This window comes from Anomaloglossus baeobatrachus, chromosome 5, assembly GCF_048569485.1.
Source record: "Anomaloglossus baeobatrachus isolate aAnoBae1 chromosome 5, aAnoBae1.hap1, whole genome shotgun sequence".
Classification (NCBI taxonomy): Eukaryota; Metazoa; Chordata; class Amphibia; order Anura; family Aromobatidae; genus Anomaloglossus; species Anomaloglossus baeobatrachus.
Window position 1 is genome coordinate 228,546,565 of NC_134357.1, and position 17,379 is coordinate 228,563,943.

General features: G+C 49.8%; 1 protein-coding gene across 1 annotated transcript in view; it reads left to right on the forward strand.

Moving 5' to 3' along the window:
• Window positions 1-17,379, forward strand: part of PATL1 (PAT1 homolog 1, processing body mRNA decay factor) — a 230,223-nt gene that overhangs the window by 107,690 nt on the left and 105,154 nt on the right. The gene's annotated exons all lie outside the window — the stretch shown is intronic.

The window sequence follows — 17,379 nt, forward strand, 5'->3', positions numbered from 1 at the left end:
GACGCCGCCGCGCCTGCCAGCACAACCTCTGCCTCTCGTGACACCGCTTCACCACCACTGCTGCCCCCCTCCGGTAAGACACCGGAGTAGAAGACGGACCCCATTTTTATTTTTTTACCTTTTTTTTTATGTCTACATTTGGGGTGCGTCTTATAATCCGGTGCGTCTTATAAAGCTAAAAATACGGTACTTCCCTCCCAATGGGTGCCGCATCTCCCAGCATTAACACTACCATTCTACCCAATTATCCACTACGGATTTTGGCTGCAGCCTTCTAGTATTCCGGTGGCTATCCCCTCTATAGTTTTATTTTTTATTTTTTTTTGTTTGTTTTTTTTTTTAATAGCATTTTTTATTTGAAATGTTTTTCTATTTACATTTCATATACTCAGCTGTACCTAGCATTTCCATGTTATCCCTTAGTGACTGAGCAAATTTTGTCCTTAATGCCCAGGCCAAATTTTACAATTCTGACCAGTGTCACTTTATGATGTTATAAGTCTGGAACACTTAGGCTATGTGCACACACTGCAGTTTTGTTTAGTCAGCAAAAAACACACCCTCTAGCAGAAAAATACATCTCTGGCCGAAGAAATCCCCATAAACGCATGCGGTTTTGCCGCATTTCTGCATTTTTGCTGTGTTTTGGTGCTTTTTTGCCTGCGTTTTTTTTTTTTTTTTTTTAACTATTCAATGGAAAAATTGGAAAAATAATTGACATGCTGTTTCTTTTCTGCAAGGAAAAGAGAAGCAACGTGCGCACAGCCTTTCTGAATTCTCATAGACTTTGCTGGGGAAGGAAATGCATGCAGTTTATGGCAACAAACTGCACCAAAAACGCATCACAAACTGCACTGTGCGCATAGGGCTTAAACAGATCCCAGTGAGTCTGAGATTGTTTCTTCGTTACATCTTGTATTTCATGATCGTGGTAAATTGAGTGCGCTATTTTGTGTTCATTTGGGAAAAAAAATCGGAAATTTGGTGATAATTTAGCAATTTTGAAAATTTGAATTTTTTTTTGCCCTTAAACCAGAGTTATGTCACACAAAATAGTTAATAAATTACATTTCCGAGATGTCTGCTTTACATCAGTGTAATTTTTAAAACCCAATTTGTTTTTGTTAGGAAGTTATTATTATTATTATTATTATTTATTAATAATATTATTATAGCGCAATTTATTCCATGGCTCTTTACAAGTGAAAGAGGGTATAAATACAACAATTATACTGTGGAACAATTTGAAAAAAAAATTCTGTTGAGTTAGGTTTTTGAGCTGATTTATACTAAAATTGGCATGCGGATTCCAAAAATGTAGTCAGTTTTTTTCTATCACGTCAAGTTTTTCCTCCTCAACTTACCTGCCATAGAAGCACAATTGCACTGATTTCTGTAATAAGACTTATCTGGGTACAATTCGACTCATATAGAGCTACGTGGCAACTTGTAAGAGTAGTCACAACTGAGACAGTGTGGTGAAAGGTGTGTGCAGCTCCCAATACGTCATAATTATCAATATCTTTACACACAAAATGTATCATAGTAGGAATAAATAGGATTTGTGATAGCTTTTCTCTTTACATTGGGCGCTTAGTTGTAATTTATATAACTTTTATGATTTTTTTCTTAGTTTTCAAAGCTTGTAACTTTCCATCTCAGTGTTTTATTTACTTATGTACATATTTCCTTTGTTTCAAATCATGTCTGCTCCTTCTTCCTCTCGTCGTAAATGCCTAAACAACCCTGACTCCTTCTGCTATATTTGTGGTGTTTTCACCATTCCAGTTCAAAGGGCAAACATCAGTGCATTTGTCAAACAAGCATATTTCTTCGGCGCTCCATTGGGAGACCCAGACGATTGGGTGTATAGCACTGCCTCCGGAGGCCACACAAAGCAATTACACTAAAAAGTGTAAGGCCCCTCCCCTTCTGGCTATACACCCCCAGTGGGATCACTGGCTCACCAGTTTTCTGCTTTGTGCGAAGGAGGTCAGACATCCACGCATAGCTCCACTGTTTAGTCAGCAGTAGCTGCTGACTATATCGGATGGAAGAAAAGAGGGCCCATATGGGGCCCCCAGCATGCTCCCTTCTTACCCCACTTGTGGTTTGTAAGGTTGAGGTACCCATTGCGGGTACGGAGGCTGGAGCCCACATGCTGTTTTCCTTCCCCATCCCCCTGGGGGGCTCTGAGGAAGTGGGATCTTACCGGCCACCAAGCCCTGAGGCCGGGCTCCATCCACAGACCCATAGAACCTGCTGGATGTGGAGCGGGAGTGCCGTTCAGGGACAAGGCCCTGCAACTTTCAGGTACTCTGTGTCCCCGTATGGCAGGCCACGCACACCCCAGGCTTGCTGGGTGTGCTAGTGCGCCGGGGACTGTAGCGCTGTGCGCTGGGCTTATAGTCCCCGCAGATTACTGGGGGACTTTATGTGTGTGGATCGCCGCGCCGACCGCCCCTGGAGCGGCGGCGCAGCTGCGACTTGTAGTGCGCCGGGGACGCGCCGACCGCGCTTTTACGGCGGCGGCGCTTCTAACTTTAGTCCCCGGTTTTTCTGCGGCCTAGCTCCGCTTCGTTAACGCCCCCCACCCTGTCAATCAGGGTAGGGGAGAGACGTTGTTCAATCGGCAGCGCCGAGGGCTGGAGCACGATTTACATGCTCCAGCCCTCTCACTGAGCACAGTAGGACACAGGCTTCGCGCTTTTTCTCTGTGCACGCCCTAGGCCCGCCCCCAGGCTTGCAGCTCCCCAGGACGCCGGCAGCCATTATACACATGCAGTCTGGCTGGAGAACGGACGCAGGCTCTGAGGGACCCAGGCTAGGGGTTTCTGGCGACCACACACCCGCGCTAAGCGGGCGGTAAGCAGCACATACGTGCGGCCCCACTAGTGCCACAGTGTTATATTTGTGTACTGCACTGTAAGGTCGCTTCTTGGCTGTACACCCTATATTGCTTTGAGGAGACAACAGCATGTCATCCGCAAAACGCAAGGGTGTCAAGGCACGGGCTGTATACACTGCTTGTACAGCATGTGGGGCTAATCTACCAGCAGGCTCCAACGACTCTCATTGTGTGCAATGTTCAGTCCCAGTGGCACTTCGTCAGCCAGAGCCTATTGTGGTGGTAGCCCAGGCAGAGACGCCTGTGAACCCTACCCCGGTGACGGGGACAGAATTTGCAGTCTTTGCTGATAAAATGTCTGTGACTATGACAAAAATCCTGGAGACCTTGCAGTCCAGGCCAGTTGCTCAGACCATGGACACCGCTGTGTCTATGTTCCCCGGCCCCCCTCAGCTGGAATTAATCCGTAATTCAAGGGGGTCCCAGGCATCACAGGCTGAGGGCTCTGACTCCGATGACAGTCCCAGTCCGCCTAAGCGAGCTCGCTGGGAGAGACCCTCCACGTCATCACGCGGATCAGGGTCTCAGCGAGAAGGGTCTCTATATGATGGTTCAGAGGTGGGTGATCAGGAGTCTTGTCCTGACGCCGCACTCAATTTGGATACGCCAGATGGTGACGCCATGGTAAATGACCTTATAGCGGCCATCAATAGGCTGTTGGATATTTCTCCCCCAGCCCCTTCTGCAGAGGAGGCAGCTGCACAGCAGGAGAAATTCCATTTCCTGTATCCCAAGCGTAAATTGAGTACTTTTCTGGACCACTCTGACTTCAGAGAATCCATCCAGAAACACAATACTTATCCGGACAAGCGTTTTTCTAAACGCCTTAAGGATACACGTTATCCTTTTCCCCCTGACGTGGTCAAACGCTGGACCCAGTGTCCAAAAGTGGACCCTCCAATATCCAGGCTTGCAGCTAGATCCATAGTTGCAGTGGAGGATGGGGCTTCACTTAAAGATGCCAATGACAGACAGATGGACCTTTGGTTGAAATCTGTCTATGAAGCTATCGGCGCGTCGTTTGCTCCAGCATTCGCGGCCGTGTGGGCGCTCCAAGCTATTTCAGCTGGTCTGGCACAGGTGGACTCTCTCATACGTCCAGCAGTGCCGCAAGTGGCGTCCCTAACTACGCAAATGTCTGCGTTTGCGACCTACGCTATCAATGCGGTACTGGACTCTACGAGCCGTACCTCAATGGCATCCGCCAACTCTGTAGTTTTGCGCAGAGCCTTGTGGTTAAAGGAATGGAAAGCAGATTCTGCTTCTAAAAAATGTTTAACCAGCTTGCCATTATCTGGAGACAGACTGTTTGGTGAGCAATTGGCGGAAATCATTAAACAGTCCAAAGGTAAGGACTCCTCCTTACCCCAGCCCAGATCAAGCAAACCTCCACAGAGGAAGTGGCAGTCAAAGTTTCGGTCCTTTCGAGGCTCGGGCAAGCCCCAATTCTCCTCGTCCAAAGGGACTCAGAAAGAGCAAAGGAGCTCTGATTCCTGGCGGGCTCACTCACGCCCCAAGAAAGCAACCGGAGGTACCGCTTCCAAGGCGGCTGCCTCATGACTTTCGGCCGCCTCCCTCCGCATCCTCGGTCGGTGGCAGGCTCTCCCGCTTTTGCGACATTTGGCTGCCACAGGTCAAAGACCGGTGGGTAACAGACATTTTGTCTCACGGGTACAGGATAGAGTTCAGTTCTCGTCCTCCGCCTCGGTTCTTCAGAATTTCCCCACATCCCGACCGAGCAGATGCCCTTCTGCAGGCGGTGAATTCTCTAAGAGCAGAAGGAGTGGTGGTCCCTGTTCCTCTTCAGGAACGAGGTCAAGGTTTTTACTCCAATCTCTTTGTGGTGCCAAAAAAGGACGGCTCATTCCGTCCTGTTCTGGACCTAAAACTGCTCAACAAGCATGTGAACGCCAGGCGGTTCCGGATGGAATCCCTCCGCTCAGTCATTGCCTCAATGTCTCAAGGAGATTTCCTAGCATCAATAGACATCAAGGATGCTTATCTCCACGTGCCGATTGCTACAGAGCACCAACGCTTTCTCCGCTTCGTGATAGGAGACGACCATCTTCAGTTCGTAGCTCTGCCATTTGGTCTGGCGACAGCCCCACGGGTGTTCACCAAGATCATGGCGGCAGTGGTAGCAGTCTTGCACTCTCAGGGACACTCTGTGATCCCTTACTTGGACGATCTACTGGTCAAGGCACCCTCTCAAGAGGCATGCCAACTCAGCTTGACTGTTGCACTGGAGACTCTCCAGACGTTCGGGTGGATCATCAACTTCTCAAAGTCAAATCTGTCACCGACCCAATCACTAACGTATCTTGGCATGGAGTTTCATACTCTCTCAGCGATAGTGAAGCTTCCGCTGGACAAGCAGCGGTCTCTACAGACTGGGGTGCAGGCTCTCCTTCAAAGTCAGTCGCACTCCTTAAGACGCCTCATGCACTTCCTCGGGAAGATGGTGGCGGCAATGGAGGCGGTTCCGTTTGCGCAGTTTCATCTGCGCCCACTTCAATGGGACATTCTCCGCCAATGGGACGGGAAGTCAAAATCCCTGGACAGGAAAGTCTCCCTTTCCCAGACGGCCAAGGACTCTCTGCAGTGGTGGCTTCTTCCCACCTCATTATCACAGGGAAGATCCTTCCTACCACCGTCTTGGGCGGTGGTCACGACAGACGCGAGTCTGTCAGGGTGGGGAGCAGTTTTTCTCCACCACAGGGCTCAGGGTACGTGGACTCAGCAGGAGTCCACCCTTCAGATCAATGTTCTGGAAATCAGAGCAGTGTATCTTGCCCTACTAGCCTTCCAGCAGTGGCTGGAAGGGAGGCAGATCCGAATTCAGTCGGACAACTCCACAGCGGTGGCATACATCAACCACCAAGGGGGGACACGCAGTCGGCAAGCCTTCCAGGAAGTCCGGCGGATTCTGATGTGGGTGGAAGCCACGGCCTCCACCATATCCGCAGTTCACATCCCCGGCGTAGAAAACTGGGAAGCAGACTTCCTCAGTCGCCAGGGCATGGACGCAGGGGAATGGTCCCTTCACCCAGACGTGTTTCAGGAAATCTGTCGCCGATGGGGAAGGCCGGACGTCGACCTCATGGCGTCCCGGCACAACAACAAGGTCCCAACCTTCATGGCACGGTCTCGCGATCAAAGAGCGCTGGCGGCAGACGCCCTAGTGCAAGATTGGTCGCAGTTCCGGCTCCCTTATGTGTTTCCACCTCTGGCACTCTTGCCCAGAGTGCTACGCAAGATCAGATCCGATTGCAGCAGCGTCATACTCGTCGCCCCAGACTGGCCGAGGAGGGCGTGGTATCCGGATCTGTGGCAGCTCACGGTCGGCCAACCGTGGGCACTACCAGACCGACCAGACTTACTGTCCCAAGGGCCGTTTTTCCATCGGAATTCTGCGGCCCTGAACCTGACTGTGTGGCCATTGAGTCCTGGATCCTAACGTCTTCAGGATTATCCCAAGGGGTCGTTGCCACCATGAGACAGGCTAGGAAGCCCACGTCCGCTAAGATCTACCACAGAACGTGGAGGATATTCTTATCCTGGTGCTCTGCTCAGGGAGTGTCTCCCTGGCCATTTGCATTGTCTACCTTTCTTTCTTTCCTGCAATCTGGGTTAGAAAAAGGTTTGTCGCTCGGCTCCCTTAAAGGTCAGGTCTCGGCGCTATCCGTCTTTTTTCAGAGGCGTTTGGCACGCCTTCCTAAGGTGCGCACGTTCCTACAGGGGGTTTGCCATATCGTACCCCCGTACAAGCGGCCGTTAGATCCATGGGATCTGAACAGGGTACTAGTTGCCCTCCAGAAGCCGCCCTTCGAGCCTCTGAGGGAGGTTTCACTTTCTAGACTATCACAGAAAGTGGCTTTTCTGGTAGCGATCACATCTCTTCGGAGAGTGTCTGAGCTGGCAGCGCTATCATGCAAGGCTCCCTTCCTGGTCTTCCACCAGGACAAGGTAGTGCTGCGCCCCATTCAGGAGTTTCTCCCGAAGGTGGTATCCTCTTTTCATCTTAATCAGGATATCTCTTTGCCTTCGTTTTGTCCTCATGCAGTTCATCGGTATGAGAAGGATTTACATTTGTTAGATCTGGTGAGAGCACTCAGAATCTACATTTCCCGCACGGCGCCCTTGCGCCGTTCGGATGCACTCTTTGTCCTTGTCGCTGGTAAGCGCAAAGGGGCGCAGGCTTCTAAGGCCACCCTGGCTCGATGGATCAAAGAACCAATTCTTGAAGCCTACCGTTCTGCTGGGCTTCCGGTTCCATCAGGGCTGAAGGCCCATTCTACCAGAGCCGTGGGTGCGTCCTGGGCATTGCGACACCAGGCTACGGCTCAACAGGTGTGCCAGGCAGCTATTTGGTCGAGTCTGCACACTTTCACCAAACATTATCAGGTGCATACCTATGCTTCGGCGGACGCCAGCCTAGGTAGAAGAGTCCTGCAGGCGGCAGTTGCCTCCCTATAGGGGAGGGCTGTCTTGCAGCTCTAACATGAGGTATTCTTTACCCACCCAGGGACAGCTTTTGGACGTCCCAATCGTCTGGGTCTCCCAATGGAGCGCCGAAGAAGAAGGGAATTTTGTTACTTACCGTAAATTCCTTTTCTTCTAGCTCCTATTGGGAGACCCAGCACCCGCCCTGTTGTCCTTCGGGATTTTTGGTTGTTTTTCGGGTACACATGTTGTTCATGTTGAACGGTTTTCAGTTCTCCGACGTTACTTCGGAGTGAATTTGTTTAAACCAGTTATTGGCTTTCCTCCTTCTTGCTTTTGCACTAAAACTGGTGAGCCAGTGATCCCACTGGGGGTGTATAGCCAGAAGGGGAGGGGCCTTACACTTTTTAGTGTAATTGCTTTGTGTGGCCTCCGGAGGCAGTGCTATACACCCAATCGTCTGGGTCTCCCAATAGGAGCTAGAAGAAAAGGAATTTACGGTAAGTAACAAAATTCCCTTCTTTGCATATTTTAAAGTAAAACTCGGTGATAAAGATAAGCCATGGGCCCCTCACATAGTGTGCAAGCAGTGTGTCGAGAGTTTACGGATGTGGACCAAATGAACACGTGAAAAGTTGGCATTTGGTATCCCCATGGTGTGGAGAGAGCAAAAAGTCATTCCACAGACTGTTACTTCTGTTTAGTGAAAACATCAGGATTTAACAGGAAAAATAAAAGTAAAATAGAATATCCAAATCTACCATCAGCTATCAGACCAATGCCTCATTCAGCTGAAATTCCAGTGCCAGTTTTCGAATAGCTACCATCTCTAGAAGTTCTGAGTGATGTTGACGAACACAGTGACAGCAATGATGCAGAATTTGAAATTCACAAGGATTCAGTTCGTAAGGGATTTGATCAGCACGAGTTAAATGATTTAGCATGTGAATTGGGCTTATCAAAAAAAGCTTCAGAATTACTAGCATCAAGGCTGAAGGAGAAACAGTTACTTGAACAAGGAGCGAAGGTATCATACTTTTTGTACTAGAGAAAGTACATTTCTTTGTCGCTCCATTGGGAGACCCAGACAATCGGGTGTATAGCTTCTGCCTCCGGAGGCCACACAAAGTATTACACTTAAAAGTGTAAAGCCCCTCCCCTTCTGCCTATACACCCCCCCGTGCATCACGGGCTCCTCAGTTTTTATGCTTTGTGCGAAGGAGGCACGCGCTGACCGCGCTTGTTTGCCGGCCGCGCTTATAACTTTAGTCCCCGGCTTTTGCGGCCTAGTACCGCATATTCCCGGGCCTGTCAGTCAGGGGAAGGGAGGGACGCTGCACTGGACGTCAGCGCTGAGGGCTGGAGCATACTTTGTATCCTCCTCCCCCCTCACTGAGCACCGTGGGACACCAGATTCCCGCACTTTCTTGGGCACGCCCACGGCCCCCTCCTCCTCACAGAACGCTGGTAGCCATTCCTGTCAGCACTTCTGAAGCTAGAGAGGAGAGACAAACGGCTCTGGGAGATCCAGGCAGGGAATCTGGTGGTCACACAACCGCTTTGGGCGGTCGGTAAGCCGCACCTGTTTCTAGGTGCTGGCCCCCCTGGGTGCCGAAGTGTATATATATAGGTTTATATGCTATACATTTACTCTGTACGGTCGCACTGTTTGTTTTTGGCTATATACCCTCCCGGATTGTACTCAGAGGAGACAACAGCATGTCTGCAAATAGCAAGGGTGCCAAAGCACAGGCTTACTTTGCAACCTGTACCTCATGTGCGGCTATGCTACCTGCAGGTTCCACCTACCCTCATTGTGTGCAATGCTCGGCCCCTGTGACACTCGCTCGGCCCCTGTGACACTCACTCAGCCGGAGCCTCAGCCACTAGTGGGACTCTCGGCCCAGGTAGAAACACCGGCCGCCACTGTCCAGGTGACAGGGACGGAGTTTGCAGTATTCGCTGACAAACTTTCTGAGACTATGGATAAATGGTCTGCTAAGATACTAGAAGCCTTGCAGTCCAGGCCGGTGACACAGGCCCCGGGCACCAGGGCTGTGGAGTCGGAGTCGGAGTCGTGGAGTCGGAGTCGGAGCTCATTTTGGTGGAGTCGGAGTCGGTATAAAATGCACCGACTCCGACTCCTAAAATATATAATAAATTGGGGACAGGAGTGCAATGCAGAATGTGCTGAATATTTTACTAAATAACAACATTTAGTATAATGCTTATATTTAAGTGAAAAATTTATTGTAGTACAATGTGAACATCAGACATTTAATTGTTTTTATGATACAATAATCAAGATATTTGGATAGAACATAAAATATTTATTGGAATACAACTTTAGAACACAAAAAAACTAATAAATTGTAAATATGTAATATATATAATATATATATATATATATATACAGTGTATATACACACACACAAGATATATATGTAATCTACTGTATATTACATAGTGTATTACATATTTACAATTTATTACAGTTTTTTGTGTTCTAAAGTTGTATTCCAATAAATATATTTTATGTTCTATCCAAATATCTTGATTATTGTATCATAAAAATTATTAAATGTCTGATGTTCACATACACATATTCATGTACTACAATAAATTTTTCACCTAACTATAAGCAATATATGTCTGAGTCTGAGTCTGAGTCTGAGTCTGAGTCTGAGTCTGAGTCTGAGTCTGAGTCTGAGTCTGAGTCTGAGTCTGAGTCTGAGTCTGAGTCTGAGTCTGAGTCTGAGTCTGAGTCTGAGTCTGAGTCTGAGTCTGAGTCTGAGTCTGAGTCTGAGCAAGAGAATTTGAGGAGTCTGAGTCTGAGCAAGAGAATTTGAGGAGTCTGAGTCTGAGCAAGAGAATTTGAGGAGTCTGAGTCTGAGCAAGAGAATTTGAGGAGTCTGAGTCTGAGCAAGAGAATTTGAGGAGTCTGAGTCTGAGCAAGAGAATTTGAGGAGTCTGAGTCTGAGCAAGAGAATTTGAGGAGTCGGAGTCTGAGCAAGAGAATTTGAGGAGTCGGAGTCTGAGCAAGAGAATTTGAGGAGTCGGAGTCTGAGCAAGAGAATTTGAGGAGTCTGAGTCTGAGCAAGAGAATTTGAGGAGTCTGAGTCTGAGCAAGAGAATTTGAGGAGTCTGAGTCTGAGCAAGAGAATTTGAGGAGTCTGAGTCTGAGCAAGAGAATTTGAGGAGTCGGAGTCTGAGCAAGAGAATTTGAGGAGTCTGAGTCTGAGCAAGAGAATTTGAGGAGTCTGAGTCTGAGCAAGAGAATTTGAGGAGTCTGAGTCTGAGCAAGAGAATTTGAGGAGTCTGAGTCTGAGCAAGAGAATTTGAGGAGTCTGAGTCTGAGCAAGAGAATTTGAGGAGTCTGAGTCTGAGCAAGAGAATTTGAGGAGTCGGAGTCTGAGCAAGAGAATTTGAGGAGTCGGAGTCTGAGCAAGAGAATTTGAGGAGTCGGAGTCTGAGCAAGAGAATTTGAGGAGTCGGAGTCTGAGCAAGAGAATTTGAGGAGTCGGAGTCTGAGCAAGAGAATTTGAGGAGTCGGAGTCTGAGCAAGAGAATTTGAGGAGTCGGAGTCTGAGCAAGAGAATTTGAGGAGTCGGAGTCTGAGCAAGAGAATTTGAGGAGTCGGAGTCTGAGCAAGAGAATTTGAGGAGTCGGAGTCTGAGCAAGAGAATTTGAGGAGTCGGAGTCTGAGCAAGAGAATTTGAGGAGTCGGAGTCTGAGCAAGAGAATTTGAGGAGTCGGAGTCTGAGCAAGAGAATTTGAGGAGTCGGAGTCTGAGCAAGAGAATTTGAGGAGTCGGAGTCTGAGCAAGAGAATTTGAGGAGTCGGAGTCTGAGCAAGAGAATTTGAGGAGTCGGAGTCTGAGCAAGAGAATTTGAGGAGTCGGAGTCTGAGCAAGAGAATTTGAGGAGTCGGAGTCTGAGCAAGAGAATTTGAGGAGTCGGAGTCTGAGCAAGAGAATTTGAGGAGTCGGAGTCTGAGCAAGAGAATTTGAGGAGTCGGAGTCTGAGCAAGAGAATTTGAGGAGTCGGAGTCTGAGCAAGAGAATTTGAGGAGTCGGAGTCTGAGCAAGAGAATTTGAGGAGTCGGAGTCTGAGCAAGAGAATTTGAGGAGTCGGAGTCTGAGCAAGAGAATTTGAGGAGTCGGAGTCTGAGCAAGAGAATTTGAGGAGTCGGAGTCTGAGCAAGAGAATTTGAGGAGTCGGAGTCTGAGCAAGAGAATTTGAGGAGTCGGAGTCTGAGCAAGAGAATTTGAGGAGTCGGAGTCTGAGCAAGAGAATTTGAGGAGTCGGAGTCTGAGCAAGAGAATTTGAGGAGTCGGAGTCTGAGCAAGAGAATTTGAGGAGTCGGAGTCTGAGCAAGAGAATTTGAGGAGTCGGAGTCTGAGCAAGAGAATTTGAGGAGTCGGAGTCGGAGTCGAAGGTTTGGCTTACCGACTCCACAGCCCTGCCGGGCACTGTTGAATCATTGACCCCAGGCCCCCCTCGGTTGGAGCAGCAAAGTGCTCCTGGGGTGACTCATAGGTCCCAAGGTGAGGTCTCTGACACGGACCGCAGTCCCAGACCGCCTAAGCGGGGTCGCTGGGAACTTCCCTCGACTTCATCACACTGCTCAGGGTCTCAGCAGGAGGACTCTCTAGAGGATGAAGCGGAGGGGGCAGATCAGGACTCTGATCCTGAAGCCGCTCTCAACCTAGATACACCAGAAGGGGACGCCATAGTGAATGACCCTATAGCGTCCATCAATCAGGTGTTGGATCTTTCTCCCCCAGCTCCTCCAATTGAGGAGTCAGCTTCTCAGCAGGAGAAATTCCGTTTTAGGCTTCCCAAGCGTACAATGAGTATGTTCCTGGATCACTCCGATTTCAGAGAGGCAGTCCAGAAACACCGAGCTTGTCCAGATAAGCGTTTTTCTAAGCGCCTTAAGGACACACGTTATCCCTTCCCCCCTGACGTTGTCAAGGGTTGGGCTCAGTGTCCCAAGGTGGATCCTCCAGTCTCCAGACTGGCGGCTAGATCCATAGTTGCAGTGGAAGATGGGGCTTCACTCAAAGATGCCACTGACAGACAGATGGAGCTCTGGTTGAAATCCATCTATGAGGCTATCGGCGCGTCCTTTGCTCCGGCATTCGCAGCCGTATGGGCGCTCCAAGCTATCTCAGCTTGTCACTCGCAGATTAATGCAGTCGCACGTGCCTCTGCTCCGCAGGTGGTGTCATTAACCTCTCAGGCGTCGGCGTTTGCGTCCTACGCCATTAATGCTGTCCTGGACTCGACGAGCCGTACGGCGATAGCATCCGCCAATTCGGTGGCAGTCCGCAGGGCCATGTGGCTACGTGAATGGAAGGCAGACTCTGCTTCCAAAAAGTTCTTAACCGGGTTGCCATTTTCTGGCGACCGCCTGTTTGGTGAGCGATTGGATGAAATCATTAAACAATCCAAGGGAAAGGACTCATCCTTACCCCAGTCCAAACCAAAAAGACCTCAACAACGGAAGGTACAATCGAGGTTTCGGTCCTTTCGGCCCGCGGGCAGGTCTCAATTCTCCTCGTCCAACAGGCCACAGAAGGGTCAGACGAACTCCGATTCATGGCGGTCTAAGTCACGTCCTAAAAAGACCGCCGGAGGAACCGCTCCCAAAGCGGCCTCCTCATGACTTTCGGCCTCTTCACTCCGCATCCTCGGTCGGTGGCAGGCTCTCCCGCTTTTGCGACGCCTGGTTGCCACAGGTACAAGACCGTTGGGTGAGAGACATTCTGTCTCACGGTTACAGGATAGAGCTCAGCTCTCGTCCTCCGACTCGTTTCTTCAGAACATCTCCGCCCCCCGAGCGAGCCAATGCTCTTCTTCAGGCGGTGTGCACTCTGAAGGCAGAAGGAGTGGTGATCCCTGTTCCTCTTCAGCAACAGGGTCACGGTTTTTACTCCAACTTGTTTGTGGTGCCAAAAAAGGACGGATCTTTCCGTCCTGTTCTGGACCTAAAACTGCTCAACAAACACGTGAAAACCAGGCGGTTCCGGATGGAATCGCTCCGCTCCGTCATCGCCTCAATGTCCCAAGGAGATTTCCTAGCATCAATCGACATCAAAGATGCTTATCTCCACGTACCGATTGCACCAGAGCATCAGGGCTTCCTGCGTTTCGCCATAGCGGACAAACACCTTCAGTTCGTGGCACTGCCTTTCGGCCTGGCGACAGCACCACGGGTCTTCACCAAGGTCATGGCAGCAGTGGTAGCAGTCCTACACTCTCAGGGACACTCGGTGATCCCTTACTTAGACGATCTGCTTGTCAAGGCCCCCTCTCGGGTGGCATGCCAACACAGCCTGGACATTGCTCTGGAGACTCTTCAGAGATTCGGGTGGATCATCAATTTCACAAAGTCAAATATGACACCGGCCCAATCACTGACATATCTTGGCATGGAGTTTCATACTCTTCCAGCGATAGTGAAGCTTCCGCTGGACAAACAGCGTTCACTACAGACAGGGGTGCAATCTCTCCTTCAAGGCCAGTCACACCCCTTGAGGCGCCTCATGCACTTCCTAGGGAAGATGGTGGCAGCAATGGAGGCAGTTCCTTTTGCGCAGTTTCATCTGCGTCCACTTCAATGGGACATTCTCCGCAAGTGGGACAGGAAGTCGACGTCCCTCGACAGGAACGTCTCCCTTTCTCAGGCAGCCAAAGCCTCTCTTCGGTGGTGGCTTCTTCCCACTTCATTGTCGAAGGGGAAATCCTTCCTACCACCATCCTGGGCGGTGGTCACGACGGACGCGAGCCTGTCAGGGTGGGGAGCGGTCTTTCTCCACCACAGGGCCCAGGGTACCTGGACTCAGCCAGAGTCCTCCCTGCAGATCAATGTTCTGGAGATAAGGGCAGTGTATCTTGCCCTAAAAGCGTTCCAGCCGTGGCTGGAAGGCAAACAGATCTGAATTCAGTCGGACAACTCCACAGCGGTGGCATACATCAACCACCAAGGCGGCACACGCAGTCGGCAAGCCTTCCAGGAAGTCCGGCGGATTCTGCTGTGGGCGGAAGCCACAGCATCCACCATATCCGCAGTTCACATCCCGGGCGTAGAAAACTGGGAAGCAGACTTTCTCAGTCGTCAGGGCATGGACGCAGGGGAATGGTCCCTTCACCCGGACGTATTTCAAGAGATCTGTTGCCGCTGGGGGATGCCGGACGTCGACCTAATGGCGTCCCGGCACAACAACAAGGTCCCGGCATTCATGGCACGGTCTCAAGATCACAGAGCTCTGGCGGCAGACGCATTAGTTCAGGATTGGTCGCAGTTTCAACTGCCTTATGTGTTTCCTCCTCTGGCACTGTTGCCCAGAGTGTTACGCAAGATCAGGTCAGACTGCCGCCGCGCCATCCTCGTCGCTCCAGACTGGCCGAGGAGGTCGTGGTACCCGGATCTGTGGCATCTCACGGTGGGTCAACCGTGGGCACTACCAGACCGACCAGACTTGCTGTCTCAAGGGCCGTTTTTCCATCTGAATTCTGCGGCCCTCAACCTGACTGTGTGGCCATTGAGTCCTGGATCCTAGCATCTGCAGGGTTATCTCAGGAGGTCATTGCCACTATGAGACAGGCCAGGAAACCAACGTCCGCCAAGATCTACCACAGGACGTGGAGAATATTCTTATCCTGGTGCGCCGATCAGGGTTTTACTCCCTGGCCATTTGCCTTGCCCACTTTTCTTTCCTTCCTTCAATCCGGATTGGAAAAGGGTTTGTCGCTCGGCTCCCTTAAGGGACAAGTCTCAGCGCTCTCTGTGTTTTTCCAGAAGCGCCTAGCCAGACTTCCAAAGGTACGCACGTTCCTGCAGGGGGTTTGTCACATAGTTCCTCCTTACAAGCGTCCGTTAGAACCCTGGGATCTGAACAGGGTGCTGATGGCTCTTCAGAAACCACCCTTTGAGCCAATGAAGGATATTTCTCTTTCACGCCTTTCGCAGAAAGTGGTCTTCCTAGTAGCAGTCACATCACTTCGGAGAGTGTCTGAGCTAGCAGCGCTGTCATGCAAAGCTCCCTTCCTGGTGTTTCACCAGGACAAGGTGGTTCTGCGTCCGGTTCCGGAATTTCTCCCTAAGGTGGTATCCCCCTTTCATCTCAATCAGGATATCTCCTTACCTTCTCTTTGTCCACATCCAGTTCACCAATGTGAAAAGGATTTGCACTTGTTGGATCTGGTGAGAGCACTCAGACTCTACATTTCTCGTACGGCGCCCCTGCGCCGCTCGGATGCACTCTTTGTCCTTGTCGCTGGCCAGCGTAAAGGGTCACAGGCTTCCAAATCAACCCTGGCTCGGTGGATCAAGGAACCAATTCTCGAAGCCTACCGTTCCTCTGGGCTTCCGGTTCCCTCAGGGCTGAAGGCCCATTCTACCAGAGCCGTGGGTGCGTCCTGGGCTTTGCGGCACCAGGCTACGGCTCAGCAGGTGTGTCAGGCGGCTACCTGGTCGAGCCTGCACACTTTCACGAAACACTATCAGGTGCATACCTATGCTTCGGCAGATGCCAGCCTAGGTAGGCGAGTCCTTCAGGCGGCGGTTGCCCACCTGTAGGAACGGGCCGTTTTACGGCTCTATTACGAGGTATTATTTTACCCTCCCAGGGACTGCTTTTGGACGTCCCAATTGTCTGGGTCTCCCAATGGAGCGACAAAGAAGAAGGGAATTTTGTTTACTTACCGTAAATTCCTTTTCTTCTAGCTCCAATTGGGAGACCCAGCACCCGCCCCTGTTCCCTTCGGGCTGTTGTTCTTTGTGTACACATGTTGTTCATGTTGAATGGTTTTCAGTTTTCCGAACTTCCTTCGGATTGAATTACTTTAGACCAAATTATAAGTTTCCTCCTTCCTGCTTTTGCACCAAAACTGAGGAGCCCGTGATGCACGGGGGGGTGTATAGGCAGAAGGGGAGGGGCTTTACACTTTTATTTGTAATACTTTGTGTGGCCTCCGGAGGCAGAAGCTATACACCCGATTGTCTGGGTCTCCCAATTGGAGCTAGAAGAAAAGGAATTTACGGTAAGTAAACAAAATTCCCTTCTTTTGCAGTACTTTCGGTGTGACAGCGGTTTTGTGTTTTGCCATATTCCTGGTTTACTACAAGAATTGGGGTTTTCAATGTACAATCCAAATGAATGGCGACTGTTTATTGATAGCTGAAAGCGGAGTCTTAAGTGTGTCCTTCTACACAATGGCAATTTATTTGGTGCAGTCCCTATTGGGCATTCTGTCTCTCTTCGTGAAGAACATGGAGATGTAAAGAGAGTTATTGAAATATGACACACACAATTGGATCATCTGTGTTGACCTTAAAATGGTTTGCTTCCTTCTTGGTCAGCAGCGTGGGTACACAAAGTATCCCTGCTTTCTCTGTATGTGGGATAGCCGAGCTCAAGAAAAGCATTGGGTTGAGTCAAATTGGCCTCCAAGATCTGGTCTTAAACCTGGAGATCCTAACATTCTACATCAGCCACTTGTTGACAGGAAGAATATACTATTCCCACCTCTGCACATAAAACTAGGTCTCATGAAGCAATTTGTAAAAGCATTGCCAACTGACGGCGACTGTTTTAAGTACATCATGTTGGCACTTCCTGGACTGTCCATTGAAAAAATCAAGGCTGGTGTGTTTGATGGTCCACAAATTCGACAGCTCATCAAAGATGAACATTTCACCGGGACTATGTCTATGACTATGGGACTTAAGAAGAATGCTTGGTTATCATTCAAAGATGTCGTCAAGAACTTTCTTGGAAATACACGTGCAAGTAATTACAAAAATTGTTCAGAAACTATTGGAGAGCTACAAAGCGCTTAGTTGCAACAGGAGTATTAAACTACATTTTCTGCATTGCCATCTTTCCAACTTTCCGGAAAATCTTGGTGCTGTTAGCGATGAGCAAGGTGAACGATTTCACCAAGATTTGAAGGTTATGGAAGACCGTTACCAGGGTAGATGGGATGTACATATGATGGCTGACTATTGCTGGAGCATCA